Source organism: Oncorhynchus mykiss, chromosome 1 (genome assembly GCF_057628025.1).
Source record: "Oncorhynchus mykiss isolate SJ-2025 chromosome 1, ASM5762802v1, whole genome shotgun sequence".
Lineage (NCBI taxonomy): Eukaryota > Metazoa > Chordata > Actinopteri > Salmoniformes > Salmonidae > Oncorhynchus > Oncorhynchus mykiss.
The window spans coordinates 83,144,973-83,161,784 of NC_143022.1; the positions used below are offsets into that span (position 1 = coordinate 83,144,973).

General features: G+C 42.7%; 1 protein-coding gene across 1 annotated transcript in view; it reads right to left on the bottom strand.

Annotated features, from left to right (window-relative positions):
- Window positions 1-16,812, bottom strand: part of anapc1 (anaphase promoting complex subunit 1) — a 51,724-nt gene that overhangs the window by 8,761 nt on the left and 26,151 nt on the right. Inside the window, 6 exon segments of the mRNA XM_090184690.1 lie at window positions 174-258; window positions 434-481; window positions 557-647; window positions 1,212-1,279; window positions 1,925-1,983; window positions 2,246-2,384. The gene's annotated coding sequence lies outside the window, so the exon portion shown is untranslated.

Consider the following 16,812-nt stretch of genomic DNA (forward strand, 5'->3'; position numbering starts at 1 on the left):
ATACGTTTTCTTGCCACTGTAACGTAGTTCCATTATCTAGGTCTGTAGCAAAACATACAATTTACATCAATACAGATGACATTGTGAAAGGTACAACACCTAGGCAAAAGACAGTACAAGCAATATCTGTGTAGGCTATAACCATTGGAGAGGCTGGTTGAAACATGTCTCACCTCCCTCCTCCCAGGGCCATGTGGTGGGTCATAGTTCTGGTCCTCTTCTGGAGGACGCGGCAGAGCTCCAGCACCTTCAGGTCACCTGAGCCAGCCATCACCATGGACAACAACATGCTCAGACACATCTGTAAGTTATAGTGGCCTGTCTGGCAGAAGAGTGGTGACTTTGATGCAAACTTTAAACTGGACTTTATTCTATTGCCTTATATGGACATTATGGTTACATTGGACAGAAGCATGAGAGTAGTGCAACTTACAGCCGTTGCTGATGTCAAACACTGCATGAAGTTCCTTGCGAAACTTTACTGTGAAAGAAACAAAAGGGTTACAGACAAACTAGCCAATTAACTCCAACTTATTTTGAAATGTTCGCTTCTTACCAAGCAGTCGAATGCGTCAGAGTTGGCCGAGCCAGCGAAGTGGAATCCCACAGTCATTCAGGTTCCAGCAATTATGTGGTCATGGGCTTGCCTGAGGACAGGAGTCATCCCACACATTCTCATGTTACTAAACACACCATCTCTGTCTCTTATATCCAGCTATGCTGAGAAAGCTAAGAGAACTTGTAGTCAGTTTGTAGTCACGCTATGGTTTTCATGTTTAAAGCCTCCGAAACCACTGGATTCCCAATGTTTTCTTGAATTATGTGGATGCAAAACAAAGAATATATATTGTGTTAGCGTTGTAAAAAAACTGTGGGATACTAACTAATTTAATACGGTTGATGTGTAAATTGGTCAAGCTGCAGGAAATGTCTGAGGCTTGTTGCCAGTCACATCCTCTTGGCACTGAAGCCTCATTTGAGGACCAAAACGTGTTTCCTTATTAGCGTTGATGTCATTCACTATGACTAACTAACAACATGAAGAGCCTTGGAACCAACCTCTAATGTCTATGGACATCTACACTGTTGGCCCTAAGAACCCGATGCCGAACTCATAATATTATTACCACAGGTCCTGAGTAGAGGTTTGTGCTGGCAGTGACTTGTGTCTAATGAGCCAAGGTGTTTGTGTGCATATTGAGGGGAGTTACCGGAGGCATATTGCTGCTTTCGAGTTGGGCAGAATCTCATCCCACATGATGATACACCTAGCCAGTGTCTGAGGAGGGAGAGGAGACAGTGCCAAGCTTCTATATCCACAAAGTCAGATTCCACAGCCACAAAGTCAGATTCCACAGCCACAAAGTCAAAATTGGCAACAAAAATGTGCTTTCAGGTCTTAAGTTAAGGTTAGCAGTGTGGTTAAGATCAGGTTTAAAATCACATTTTAAGAAGAGAAATTGTAGAAATGGGCGGGGTTTATGACTGTGGGTTTAGAAGCTAGTGACGACCTAAAACGTGTTAGTGTACAGGATCAGCCATTTTACTGAACAAAAATATTAACGTAACATGTAAAGCTTTGGTCCCATGTTTCATGAGCTGAAATAAAAGATCCCAGAAATGTTGCAAATCAAGTAGGGCCCGCAACCCTCAAGGAAAATGTGGCGTCCCACACCTAGGTTGGGAACCACTGACGGAGAGCTCCGGGGGTTTGGTTCAGTGAAAAAGACAGGTCTGTACTGACCCAGAGTATACTGAGATAAGGCAGGTCTGTACTGACCCAGAGTACACTGAGATAAGGCAGGTCTGTACTGACCCAGAGTACACTGAGATAAGGCAGGTCTGTACTGACCCAGAGTACACTGAGATAAGGCAGGTCTGTACTGACCCAGAGTACACTGAGATAAGGCAGGTCTGTACTGACCCAGAGTGCAGTCCAGGAGGAACATGGTGTCTGGAGCTTTCAGCCAACCTGCGATAAACCTATGAGAGGGTGAGAAAGAGGTGTTAATGGAAGCCTGAGCCTATTGTCCAATACGGAAACAGAACCAGGAAAAACCTAAAATGATTCAAAATGACTTTTTTCCCCAGTTATAAGCTATGTGCTGGAGCGCTGGGGTCAAGATGTTCTGTGAGGCACCATGCAAGATTAGATGGGAGATTGAAGAGTCAAATCTAGTAGAACACGGCATTACTTTTCGTTGAAGGGTATCTAAAGATGAGATGTGGTGGAATCAATTATCACCTGTTGTTGGTCTTCAGGTAGATCATAGCCAGGGTCGCTCTTGGAACAGGTGATGTCCACGTTGATGACCAGAAACCCCCACACTTGGGACATTCTTAAGTCTCTGGTCATAGTATTCTGTTAGACCATGGTTTTGTGCCTTCAGGAAAAATGTTAATATGTTAGATGGGGATCAACTGACAGAAAGTAGGCCTACAATGAAGGAAAGTTGTCTTGCTGGTTGCTTCTTGTACTTGTGTTTTTCTCTGTTGATACTGGTGTGGGTGCCTCGATGCCCTACCACCATGTAGAGCTACTCAGGTACATTCAGGTCAGTCATACCTACAGTTGAAGTCGGAAGTTTACATACACTTACGTTGGAGTCATTAAAACTCGTTTTTCAACCACACCACACATTTCTTGTTAACAAACTATACTTTTAGCAAGTCGGTTAGGACATCTACTTTGTGCATAAGTCATTTTTCCAACAATTGTTTACAGACAAATTATTTCACCTATAATTCACTGGATCACAATTCCAGTGGGTCAGAAGTTTACATACACTAATGTAACGGATGTGAAACGGCTAGCTTCGTTAGCGTGGGCGCTAAATAGCGTTTCAATCAGTGACGTCACTTGCTCTGAGACCTTGAAGTAGTAGTTCCCCTTGCTCTGCAAGGGCCGCGGCTTTTGTGGAGCGATGGGTAACGATGCTTCGAGGGTGACTGTTGATGTGTGCAGAAGGTCCCTAGTTCGCGCCCGGGTATGGGCGAGGGGACGGTCTAAATTTGTACTGTTACATTGATGCTGTTGACCCGGATTACTGGTTGCTGCGGAAAAAGGAGGAAGGTCAAAAGGGGGGTGAGTGTAACGGATGTGAAACGGCTAGCTTCGTTAGCGTGGGCGCTAAATAGCGTTTCAATCAGTGACGTCACTTGCTGAGACCTTGAAGTAGTAGTTCCCCTTGCTCTGCAAGGGCCGCGGCTTTTGTGGAGCGATGGGTAACGATGCTTCGAGGGTGACTGTTGATGTGTGCAGAAGGTCCCTAGTTCGCGCCCGGGTATGGGCGAGGGGACGGTCTAAATTTGTACTGTTACACTAAGTTGACTGTGCCTTTAAACAGCTTGGAAAATTCCAGAAAATTATGTCATGGCTTTAGAAGCTTCTGATAGGCTAATTGACATAATTTGAGCCAATTGGTGGTGTACCTGTGGATGTATTTCAAGGCCTACCTTCAAACTTAGTGCCTCTTTGCTTGACATCATGGGAAAAATCAAAAGAAATCAGCCAAGACCTCAGGAAAAAAATTGTAGACCTCCGTAAGTCTGGCTCATCCTTGGGAGTGTTACGCACGCCTCTATGAAGAGGGAACGCAACACCCTGCTACAACTAAACTCTCAGTGAAGCGAAAAAGGTATGGACTGTAGGTGCGAGTAAGGATGACAACAGGCAGAATGTGGTACCGTTTACAAGGACTTTATTCCTTTACGAGGTAATATGGGGAAAAGGGGCTGGACGGAACCAAAGCAAAGAAAGTAAATCTCAAAGCCCCCCCCTCTCCTATCTTACCTGCCTACCCACTACTTACCTAATTTAGCACCACCTGGTGCCCTAACCAAAATACAGGGAGTGGTGCGCCCAGGTCTTACCTAGTGTGCCTAGACAATGAATATTCTACGGGTATACAGTGCCTTGCGAAAGTATTCGGCCCCCTTGAACTTTGCAACCTTTTGCCACATTTCAGGCTTCAAACATAAAGATATAAAACTGTATTTTTTTGTGAAGAATCAGCAACAAGTGGGACACAATCATGAAGTGGAACGACATTTATTGGATATTTCAAACTTTTTTAACAAATCAAAAACAGAAAAATTGGGCGTGCAAAATTATTCAGCCCCTTTACTTTCAGTGCAGCAAACTCTCTCCAGAAGTTCAGTGAGGATCTCTGAATGATCCAATGTTGACCTAAATGACTAATGATGATAAATACAATCCACCTGTGTGTAATCAAGTCTCCGTATAAATGCACCTGCACTGTGATAGTCTCAGCGGTCCGTTAAAAGCGCAGAGAGCATCACGAAGAACAAGGAACACACCAGGCAGGTCCGAGATACTGTTGTGAAGAAGTTTAAAGCCAGATTTGGATACAAAAAAATTTCCCAAGCTTTAAACATCCCAAGGAGCACTGTGCAAGCGATAATATTGAAATGGAAGGAGTATCAGACCACTGCAAATCTACCAAGACCTGGCCGTCCCTCTAAACTTTCAGCTCATACAAGGAGAAGACTGATCAGAGATGCAGCCAAGAGGCCCATGATCACTCTGGATGAACTGCAGAGATCTACAGCTGAGGTGGGAGACTCTGTCCATAGGACAACAATCAGTCGTATATTGCACAAATCTGGCCTTTATGGAAGAGTGGCAAGAAGAAAGCCATTTCTTAAAGATATCCATAAAAAGTGTCGGTTAAAGTGTGCCACAAGCCACCTGAGAGACACACCAAACATGTGGAAGAAGGTGCTCTGGTCAGATGAAAAGAAAATTGAACTTTTTGGCAACAATACAAAACGTTATGTTTGGCGTAAAAGCAACACACCATCCCCACTGTCAAACATGGTGGTGGCAGCATCATGGTTTGGGCCTGCTTTTCTTCAGCAGGGACAGGGAAGATGGTTAAAATTGATGGGAAGATGGATGGAGCCAAATACAGGACCATTCTGGAAGAAAACCTGATGGAGTCTGCAAAAGATCTGAGACTGGGACGCAGATTTGTCTTCCGACAAGACAATGATCCAAAACATAAAGCAAAATCTACAATTGAATGGTTCAAAAATAAACATATCCAGGTGTTAGAATGGCCAAGTCAAAGTCCAGACCTGAATCCAATCGAGAATCTGTGGAAAGAACTGAAAACTGCTGTTCACAAATGCTCTCCATCCAACCTCACTGAGCTCGAGCTGTTTTGCAAGGAGGAATGGGAAAAAATGTCAGTCTCTCGATGTGCAAAACTGATAGAGACATACCCCAAACGACTTACAGCTGTAATCGCAACAAAAGGTGGCGCTACAAAGTATTAACTTAAGGGGGCTGAATAATTTTGCACGCCCAATTTTTCAGTTTTTGATTTGTTAAAAAAGTTTGAAATATCCAATAAATGTCATTCCACTTCATGATTGTGTCCCACTTGTTGTTGATTCTTCACAAAAAAATACAGTTTTATATCTTTATGTTTGAAGCCTGAAATGTGGCAAAAGGTCGCAAAGTTCAAGGGGGCCGAATACTTTCGCAAGGCACTGTATGTATGCCCGCGGGCCTCTTGCCTAAGCACTCCCAAGGTGCCTTCCCCTTCCCCCCTGGGAACAAATGAAACATGGGAATAACAATTTCACAAACAAACTAAAAAACAAAGGACATCAAATAACCTCTACCTGAGCAACAAACTCACAGAACATACCAACTTCCCAGCAATGAACTCCCATCAAAATCAACCTCTAGCAAAAAAACTCTCTATCACAAACAATCGCTCTGCAATGACTTCAGCAAAATCTCTCTCAGCAATCCCTACCTCCAAATCTCTCTCTCCTGAACAGAACACTGGCTTTTATATAGCTTCAGAATGAATGTAACTGGAGACAGCTGTGTCTTGACAAGGGGGCGGGGTCAGCTCTCCAATTAGCCCTGGAGTCAACCAATCAGCTGCTTGAGGGATTTCAGGAAGCCATTTCCTGAAATAAAACACATGCAAATACACAAACTACAACACATAAACTGGGGAACGTAACAGGGAGCAATTTCCAAAACGCCTGAAGGTACCACGTTCATCTGCACAAACAATAGTACACAAGTATAAACACCATGGGACCACGCAGTCGTAAAACCGCTTAGGAACGAGGCGCGTCTCCTAGAGTTGGACGTACATTGGTGCGAAAAGTGCTAATCAATCCCATAACAACAGCAAAGGACCTTGTGAAGATGCTGGAGGAAACAGGTACAAAAGTATCAATATCCACAGTAAAACGAGTTATATATCGACATAACCTGAAAGGCCGCTCAGCAAGGAAGAAGCCACGGTTCCAAAACCGCCATAAAAAAAGCCAGACTATGGTTTACAACTGCACACGGGGACAAAGATCGTACTTTTTGGAGAAATGTCCTCTGGTCTGATGAAACAAAAATAGAACTGTTTGGCCATAATGACCATCGTTATGTTTGGAGGAAAAAGGGGGAGGCTTGCAAGCCTGGGGTCGAGGGGTGGCAGCATCATGTTGTGGGGGTACTTTGCTGCAGGAGGGACTGGCGCACTTCACAAAATAGATGGCATCATGAGGCAGGAAAATGATGTGGATACAGTGCCTTGCGAAAGTATTCGGCCACCTTGAACTTTGCGACCTTTTGCCACATTTCAGGCTTCAAACATAAAGATATAAAACTGTATTTTTTTGTGAAGAATCAACAACAAGTGGGACACAATCATGAAGTGGAACGACATTTATTGGATATTTCAAACTTTTTTAACAAATCCAAAACTGACAAATTGGGCGTGCAAAATTATTCAGCCCCTTTACTTTCAGTGCAGCAAACTCTCTCCAGAAGTTCAGTGAGGATCTCTGAATGATCCAATGTTGACCTAAATGACTAATGATGATAAATACAATCCACCTGTGTGTAATCAAGTCTCCGTATAAATGCACCTGCACTGTGATAGTCTCAGAGGTCCGTTAAAAGCGCAGAGAGCATCACGAAGAACAAGGAACACACCAGGCAGGTCCGAGATACTGTTGTGAAGAAGTTTAAAGCCGGATTTGGATACAAAAAGATTTCCCAAGCTTTAAACATCCCAAGGAGCACTGTGCAAGCGATAATATTGCAATGGAAGGAGTATCAGACCACTGCAAATCTACCAAGACCTGGCCGTCCCTCTAAACTTTCAGCTCATACAAGGAGAAGACTGATCAGAGATGCAGCCAAGAGGCCCATGATCACTCTGGATGAACTGCAGAGATCTACAGCTGAGGTGGGAGACTCTGTCCATAGGATAACAATCAGTCGTATATTGCACAAATCTGGCCTTTATGGAAGAGTGGCAAGAAGAAAGCCATTTCTTAAAGATATCCATAAAAAGTGTAGTTTAAAGTTTGCCACAAGCCACCTGGGAGACACACCAAATATGTGGAAGAAGGTGCTCTGGTCAGATGAAACCAAAATTGAACTTTTTGGCAACAATGCAAAACGTTATGTTTGGCGTAAAAGCAACACAGCTGAACACACCATCCCCACTGTCAAACATGGTGGTGGCAGCATCATGGTTTGGGCCTGCTTTTCTTCAGCAGGGACAGGAAAGATGGTTAAAATTGATGGGAAGATGGATGGAGCCAAATACAGGACCATTCTGGAAGAAAACCTGATGGAGTCTGCAAAAGACCTGAGACTGGGACACAGATTTGTCTTCCAACAAGACAATGATCCAAAACATAAAGCAAAATCTACAATGGAATGGTTCAAAAATAAACATATCCAGGTGTTAGAATGGCCATGTCAAAGTCCAGACCTGAATCCAATCGAGAATCTGTGGAAAGAACTGAAAACTGCTGTTCACAAATGCTCTCCATCCAACCTCACTGAGCTCGAGCTGTTTTGCAAGGAGGAATGGGAAAAAATGTCAGTCTCTCGATGTGCAAAACTGATAGACATACCCCAAGCGACTTACAGCTGTAATCGCAGCAAAAGGTGGCGCTACAAAGTATTAACTTAAGGGGGCTGAATAATTTTGCACGCCCAATTTTTCAGTTTTTGATTTGTTAAAAAAGTTTGAAATATCCAATAAATGTCGTTCCACTTCATGATTGTGTCCCACTTGTTGTTGATTCTTCACAAAAAAATACAGTTTCATATCTTTATGTTTGAAGCCTGAAATGTGGCAAAAGGTCGCAAAGTTCAAGGGGGCCGAATACTTTCGCAAGGCACTGTATATTGAAGCAACATCTCAAGACATCAGTCAGGAAGTTAAAGCTTGGTCGCAAATGGGTCTTCCAAATGGACAATGACCCCAACCATACTTCCAAAGTTGTGGCAAAATGGCTTAAGGACAACAAAATCAAGGTATTGGAGTGGCCATCATGAAGCCCAGACTTCAATCCTGTAGAAAATGTGTGGGCAGAACTGAAAAAGTGTGTGCGAGCAAGGAGGCCTACAAACCTGACTCAGTTACTCCAGCTCTGTCAGGACGAATAGGTCAAAATTCACCCAACTTACTGTGGGAAGCTTGTGGAAGGCTACCTGAAACATTTGACATAAGTTAAACAATTTAAAGGCAATGCTGCCAAATACTAGTTGAGTGTATGTAAACTTCTGACCCACTGGGAATGTGATGACAGAAATAAAAGCTGAAATAAATAATTCTGTACTTTTATTCTGACATTTCACATTCTTAAAATAAAGTGGTGATCCTAACTGACCTAAGACAGGGATTTTTTATTAGGATTAAATGTCAGGAATTGTGAAAAACTGAATTTAAATGTATTTGTCTGAGGTGTAAACTTCCGACTTCAACTGTATTAGGTTACTGCCATGCATAAAGCATACAATATGGTATTTTAGATGAGTCCTGAGGGAAGGCTAGTGATACATTGTGTACGCACACTATTTATTTATCAGCCTTTTGAAGTATGAAGAGTGCTTTCCATGCAAGACTGTTTCTTTTTATCGCCGCTCTACATAAACAGCAGTTGATAACTTCCTGCAAAACAGTACATCATAACATTATTACACCACCACATATTTACAACACAAAATGTTTAAAACCACTATACAACAATATCACAATGTACACTACCGGTCAAATGTTTTAGAACACCTACTCATTCAAGTGTTTTTCTTTATTTTTTACTATTTTCTACATTGTAGAATAAACTTTGAAATAACACATACGGATTCACGTAGTAACCATCTCAATTGGGTTGAGGTCGGGTGATTGTGGAGGCCAGGTCCTCTGATGCAGCACTCCATCACTCTCCTTCTTGGTCAAATAGCCCTTACAGAGCCTGGAGGTGTGTTGGGTCATTGTCCTGTTAAAAAACAAATGATTGTCCCACTAAGTGCAAACCAGATGGGATGGCATATTGCTGCAGAATGCTGTGGTAGTGATGCTGGTTAAGTGTGCCTTGAATTGTAAATAAATCACAGACAGTGTCACCAGAAAAGCACCCCACACCATCGCACCTCCTCCTCCATGCTTTACGGGGGAAATACACATGTGGAGATCATCCATTCACACACGGCGGTTGGAACCAAAAATCTCCAATTTGGACTCCAGACCAAAGGACATATTTCCACCGGTCTAATGTACATTGCTCGTGTTTCTTGGCCCAAGCAAGTCTCTTCTTATTATTGGTGTCCTTTAGTAGTGGTTTCTTTGCAGAAATTTGACCATGTAGGCCGGATTCACGCAGTCTCCTCTGAACAGTTGATGTTGAGATGTGTCTGTTACTTGAACTCTGTGAAGCATTTATTTGGGCTGCAATTTCCATTCCTGTGGCGGTCCTCATGAGAGCCAGTTTCATCATAGCGCTTGATGGTTTTTGCAACTGCACTTGAAGAAACTTTCAAAGTTCATGACATTTTCCGGATTGACTGACCTTCATGTCTTAAAGTAATGATGGACTGTTGTTACTCTTTGTTTATTTGAGCTGTTCTTGCCATAGTATGGACTTGGTCTTATACCAAATAGGGCTATCTTCTGTATACTCCTCCCACCTTTTCACAACACAATGGATTGGCTCAAACACATTAAGAAGGAAAGAAATTCCACAGATTAAGTTTTAAATAGGCACACTTGTCAATAGAAATGCATTCCAGGTGACTACCTCATAACGCTGGTTGAGAGAATGTCAAGAGTGTGCAAAGATGTCATCAAGGCAAAGGGTGGCTACTTTGAAGAAACTCAAATATATTTTGATTTGTTTAACATTTGGTTACTACATTATTCCATATGTGTTATTTCATAGTTTTGATGTCTTCACTATTATTTCTACAATGTAGCAAATAGTAAAGAAAAACCCTTGAATGAGTAGGTGTTCTAAAACCGGTAGTGTATGCATGTGTCTGTACCTTTGTATGTGTCTCTTCACAGTCCCTGTTGTTGCATAATGTGTATTCTTACCTTTTTAAATCTGATTCTACTGCTTGCGTCAGTTACTTGATGTGGAATAGAGTTCCATGTAGTCATGGCTCTATGTAGTACTGGGCACTGCCTAATAGTCCGTTCTGGACTTGGGGATAAAAATATTTAGGACAAACCTATTCTTTGCTACCCATTCCGAAACTAACTGCAGCTCTTTGTTAAGTGTTGCAGTCATTTCAGTTGCTGTAGTAGTTGACGTGTATAGTGTTGAGTCATCTGCATACATAGACACACTGGCTTTACTCAAAGCATGTTGTTATTAAAGATCTAATGCTTTAAGGGGCCTAAATAGCTACCTTGGGGAATACCTGATTCAACCTGGATTATGTTGGAGAGGCTTCCATTAACTTCTTTGGGACTGTGGGGCAGTATTGAGTAGCTTGGATAAAAAGGTGCCCTGAGTAAACTGATTGCTACTCATGCCCAAAAGCTAGAATATGCATATAATTAGTAGATTTGGATAGAAAACACTCTGAAGTTTCTAAAACTGTTTGAATGATGTCTGTGAGTATAATATAACTCATATGGCAGGCAAAAACCTGAGAAAAAAATCAACCAGGAAGTGGGAAATCTGAGGTTTGTAGTTTAACCTCTCTGATCTCCCAAACCCGGATCCGGTATCGTGACTACAGCCTCAAGCTCATTACCATAACGCAACGTTAACTATTCATGAAAATCGCAAATTAAATGAAATAAATATGCTAGCTCTCAAGCTTAGCCTTTTGTTAACAACACTGTCATCTCAGATTTTCAAAATATGCTTCTCAACCATTGCAAAACAAGCATTTGTGTAACAGTATTGATGGCTAACGTAGCATTTAGCATTAGCATTCAGCTGGCAACATTTACACAAAAAAACAGAAAAGCATTCAAATAAAATCATTTACCTTTGAAGAACTTCAGATGTTTTCAATGAGGAGACTCTCAGATAGCAAATGTTCAGTTTTTCCTGAAAGATTATTTGTTTAGGACAAATCGCTCCGTTTTCTGCGTCACGTTTAGCTATGAAAAAACCCCTGTATCCAGGATTGTGTAAATCTATCAGCAAGCTCATTAGCATAACACAACGTTAACTATTCATGAAAATCGCAAATGAAATGAAATAAATATGCCATCTCTCAAGCTTAGCCTTTTGTAAACAACACTGTCATCTCAGATTTTCAAAATATGCTTCTCAACCATAGGAAAACAATAATTTGTGTAAAAGTAGCTAGCTAGCGTTAGCATTTAGCGTTAGCATTTAGCGTTAGCATCCAGCACGCAACATTAACAAAAACATAAAAGCCTTCAAATAAAATCATTTACCTTTGAAGAACTTCTGATGTTTTCAATGAGGATACTCTCAGTTAGATAGCAGATGCTCAGTTTTTCCAAAAAGATTCCTTGTGTATTAGAAATAGCTCCGTTTTATACCTCACATTTGGCTACCAAAAAAAATCCGAAAATTCAGTCCTCAAAACGCGAACTTTTTTCCAAATTAACTCCATAATATCGACTGAAAACATGGCAAACGTTGTTTAGAATCAATCATCAAGGTGTTTTTCACATATCTCTTCATTGATACATCGTTCTTGGACACATGGTTTCTCCCCTATATCAAATGGAAAAGTACGAGCAGCTGGCAATTGCGCACCGAATTCCACGCAGGACACCAGGCGGACACTTGGAAAATGTAGTCTCTTATGGTCAATCTTCCAATGATATGCCTACAAATACGTCACAATGCTGCTAAGACCTTGGGCGAACGACAGAAAGTGTAGGCTCATTCCTTGCGCAATCACAGCCATATAAGGAGACAATGGAAAACAGAGCTTCAGAAATTCTGCTAATTCCTGGTTGATGCATCATCTTGGTTTCGCCTGTAGAATGAGTTCTGGGGCACTTACAGACAAAATCTTTGCAGATTCTGAAACTTCAGAGTGTTTTCTTTCCAAAACTGTCAAGAATATGCATAGTCGAGCATCTTTTCGTGACAAAATATCGCGCTTAAAACGGGAACGTTTTTTATCCAAAAATGAAATAGCGCCCCTAGAGATCTAACAGGTTAAGTGATTGCCTATCGAATATACAGTGTCTATGGGGTCATATTGCACTTCCTAAGGCTTCCACTATATGTCAACAGTCTTTAGAACCTTGTTTGAGGCTTCTACTGTGAAGGGGGATAGAAAGAGAGCTGTTTCAACCAGGTGTCTAGCAGAGTGCCATGAGCTGATCACGAGCTCGCAAGATAGAGGTAGCTGCGACCATTTCATTTCTAAAGACAAAGGAATTCTCCGGTTGGAACATTATTGAAGATTTATGTTAAAAACATCCGAAAGATTGATTCTATACATTGTTTGACATGTTTCTACGAAGTGTAATAGAACCTGTTTGACATGTTTCTACGAAGTGTAATAGAACCTGTTTGACATTTTGTCTGAACAAGTGATCAAGCATTATGCATTTGGATTACTGAACAAAAAGGAGATATTTGGACATACTGTATATGATGGACTCTATCGAACAAAACAAACATTTATTGTGGAACTGGGATTCCTGGGAGTGCATTCCGATCAAGATCATCAAAGGTAAGTGAATATTTATAACGCTATTTCTGACACCTCTCCTTCTTTGGAAAACGTCTAGATATTTTTCTGTAACTAGCGCTGACCTAACATAATCGCAAAGCCATTTTAAAATCGGACACAGCGGTTGCATTAAGGAGAAGTTTATTTATATTTCCATCTTTTATCAATGTTTATTATGAGTATTTCTGTAATTTGAAGTGGCTCTCTGCACTTTCACCGGATGTTTGTTTGAGACAATGCATTTATTGTGTAACATGAAGTCCTGTGAGTGCTATCTGATGAATATCATCAAAGGTTAGTGATTCATTTAATCGCTATTTCTCATTTTTGTGAGCCCTCTCCTTGGCTGGAAAATGGCTGTATGGTTTTCTGTGACTAGGTGCTGACCTAACAGTAGCAGCCCGATGCCAGTCATGTCATGGCAGCCATTTTAATTAGTCCTCCATGGACGTCCTACTCAGCGTGGTTCACTTGTTTAATAACAGAGAGATTATGACTTGAATGAGTGACTGTAGGGCTGAATGGGGATTTTGTATAAAACAACAAGGTTATAACAGATCACAGCTCTTTGCTCACCATATGCTGAGTGAGGAATTTTTTTCCCAACCTGTTCCCCTTTTTGGAGGAACCAAACTACACTGTATGAAAGTAGTTGTTTTCTCCATCATCACACAAATGACATAAAGGAAACTAAATGAGAATATTTAAAATTACTAATTTTGCATAAATCACCTGCCCCCTTTCATACTTAAATCATTCAACATGAATTGTCACCTATCAAAGGCTGCTGTATTAGACCATAACAGTAACAGCAGTGGACCTTTAAAATGTCACGTTGCTGTGGTCAAATATCGGCTTATCTTTCCTGGCAGAGGTGAAATGCTAGCAAGAATGAGAATAGTAGTAAAACTGATTACTATATATTCTAGTAAATAACCACTGATCTTCCCTGAGCTAAGAGATGTGATAGATATGACCACGTGGCCTGCTTTAGTAGAAATGAGAAAGTTGCTATGCGTCACTGCCAGGGAAAAGTCAAAGTGAAACTCTCCTCTGAGCGCACGGAGACCTTCCCACTTTCATGTGAGAAAAATAACAGGATGCTAAGAGGCTAATTCTTCTAAAACCAATGCAATCTAGAGAAAGCTTAAAAACACTTAATGAGAAAAACTACACGACTTCACTCAACCCCAAAGCAGCTGGTGGCTTTACTGGCCGTTCTTAAAATGAGGACTGCAGAAGTGACTTGGTTTGTGGTGAGCGAAAAACAGTGTGACTCTGTGTCTGTGTGTGTGAGTGACTCTGTGTGTGTGTGTGTGTGTGTGTGTGTGTGTGTGTGAGTGACTGACTGTGTGTGTGAGTGACTGACTCTCTGTGTGTGTGTGTGTGTGACTGACTGTGTGACTGACTGTGTGTGTGTGTGTGACTGACTGTGTGTGTGTGTGACTGACTGTGTGTGTGCGTGTATCTGTCTGACTGACTGTGCGTGTGCTCGTGTATCTGACTGACTGACTGCGTGTGCGTTCGTGTATCTGACTGACTGATTGTGTGCGTGCGTTCGTGTATCTGACTGACTGACTGTGTGCGACTGACTGTGTGCTACTGACTGACTTACTCGTGTGTGTGCGACTGACTGTGTGCTACTGACTGACTTGTGTGTGTGTGTGTGTGACTGACTGACTGACTTGTGTGTGTGTGTGTGTGTGTGTGTGACTGACTGACTGACTTGTGTGTGTGTGTGTGTGTGACTGACTTGTGTGTGTGTGTGTGTGACTGACTGACTGTGTGTGTGTGTGACTGACTGACTGTGTGTGTGTGTGACTGACTGACTGTGTGTGACTGACTGACTGTGTGTGTGTGTGTGACTGACTGACTGACTGTGTGTGTGTGTGACTGACTGACTGACTGACTGACTGACAGTCACACACTGTCTGTCTGTCTGTCTGTCTGTCTGTCTGTCTGTCTGTCTGTCTGTCTGTCTGTCTGTCTGACTGACTGACTGTGTGTGTGTGTGACTGACTGACTGTGTGTGTGTGTGTGTGTGACTGACTGTGTGTGTGTGACTGACTGTGTGTGTGTGACTGACTGTGTGTGTGTGTGTGTGTGTGTGTGTGTATGTGTGTGTGTGACTGACTGTGTGTGTGACTGACTGTGTGTGACTGACTGTGTGTGTGTGTGTGACTGACTGTGTGTGTGACTGGCTGTGTGTGTGTGTGTGTGTGACTGACTGTGTGTGTGTGTGTGTGTGTGTGTGTGTGTGTGTGTGTGTGTGTGTGTACGTGTGTGTGTGTGTGTGTGTGTGTGTGTGTGTGTGACTGACTGTGTGTGTGTGTGTGTGACTGACTGTGTGTGTGTGTGACTGACTGACTGACTGACTGTGTGAGACTGACTGACTGTGTGTGACTGACTGACTGACTGAGTGTGTGTTTGTGCATGACTGACTGTGTGTGTGTGTGTGTGTGTGTGTGTGCATGACTGACTGTGTGTGTGCGTGTGTCTGATTGTGTATGTCTGACTGCGTGTGTGTCTGACTGTGTGTGTGTGTGTGTGGGTGTGTGACTGACTGTGTGTGTGAATGACTGTGTGTGTATGTGTGTGTGTGTCTGACTGTGTGTGTGTGTGTGTGTGTGTGTGTGTGTGTGTGTGTGTGTGTGTGTGTGTGTGACTGACTGTGTGTGTGTGTGTGTGTGTGTGTGTGTGTGACTGACTGACTGACTGTGTGTGTGTGTGACTGACTGACTGACTGACTGACTGACAGTCACACACTGTCTGTCTGTCTGTCTGTCTGTCTGTCTGTCTGTCTGTCTGTCTGTCTGTCTGTCTGTCTGACTGACTGACTGTGTGTGTGTGTGACTGACTGACTGTGTGTGTGTGTGTGTGTGACTGACTGTGTGTGTGTGACTGACTGTGTGTGTGTGACTGACTGTGTGTGTGTGTGTGTGTGTGTGTGTGTGTATGTGTGTGTGTGACTGACTGTGTGTGTGACTGACTGTGTGTGACTGACTGTGTGTGTGTGTGTGACTGACTGTGTGTGTGACTGGCTGTGTGTGTGTGTGTGTGTGACTGACTGTGTGTGTGTGTGTGTGTGTGTGTGTGTGTGTGTGTGTGTGTACGTGTGTGTGTGTGTGTGTGTGTGTGTGTGTGTGTGACTGACTGTGTGTGTGTGTGTGTGACTGACTGTGTGTGTGTGTGACTGACTGACTGACTGACTGTGTGAGACTGACTGACTGTGTGTGACTGACTGACTGACTGAGTGTGTGTTTGTGCATGACTGACTGTGTGTGTGTGTGTGTGTGTGTGTGCATGACTGACTGTGTGTGTGCGTGTGTCTGATTGTGTATGTCTGACTGCGTGTGTGTCTGACTGTGTGTGTGTGTGTGTGGGTGTGTGACTGACTGTGTGTGTGAATGACTGTGTGTGTATGTGTGTGTGTGTCTGACTGTGTGTGTGTGTGTGTGTGTGTGTGTGTGTGTGTGTGTGTGTGTGTGTGTGTGTGTGTGTGTGACTGACTGTGTGTGTGTGTGTGTGTGTGTGTGTGTGTGTGTGTGTGAGAGACTGACTGTGTGTGTGTGACTGACTGACTGACTGTGTGTGACTGACTGACTGTGTGTGACTGACTGACTGACTGTGTGTGTGTGTGCATGACTGACTGTGTGTGTGTGTGTGTGCATGACTGACTGTGTGTGTGCGTGTGTCTGATTGTGTATGTGTCTGACTGTGTGTGTGTCTGACTGTGTGTGTGTGTGTGTGTGTGTCTGACTGTGTGTGTGCGTGCGTGTGACTGACTGTGTTTGCGTTCGTGTATCTGACTGACTGTGTGCTACTGACTGACTGTGTGTCTG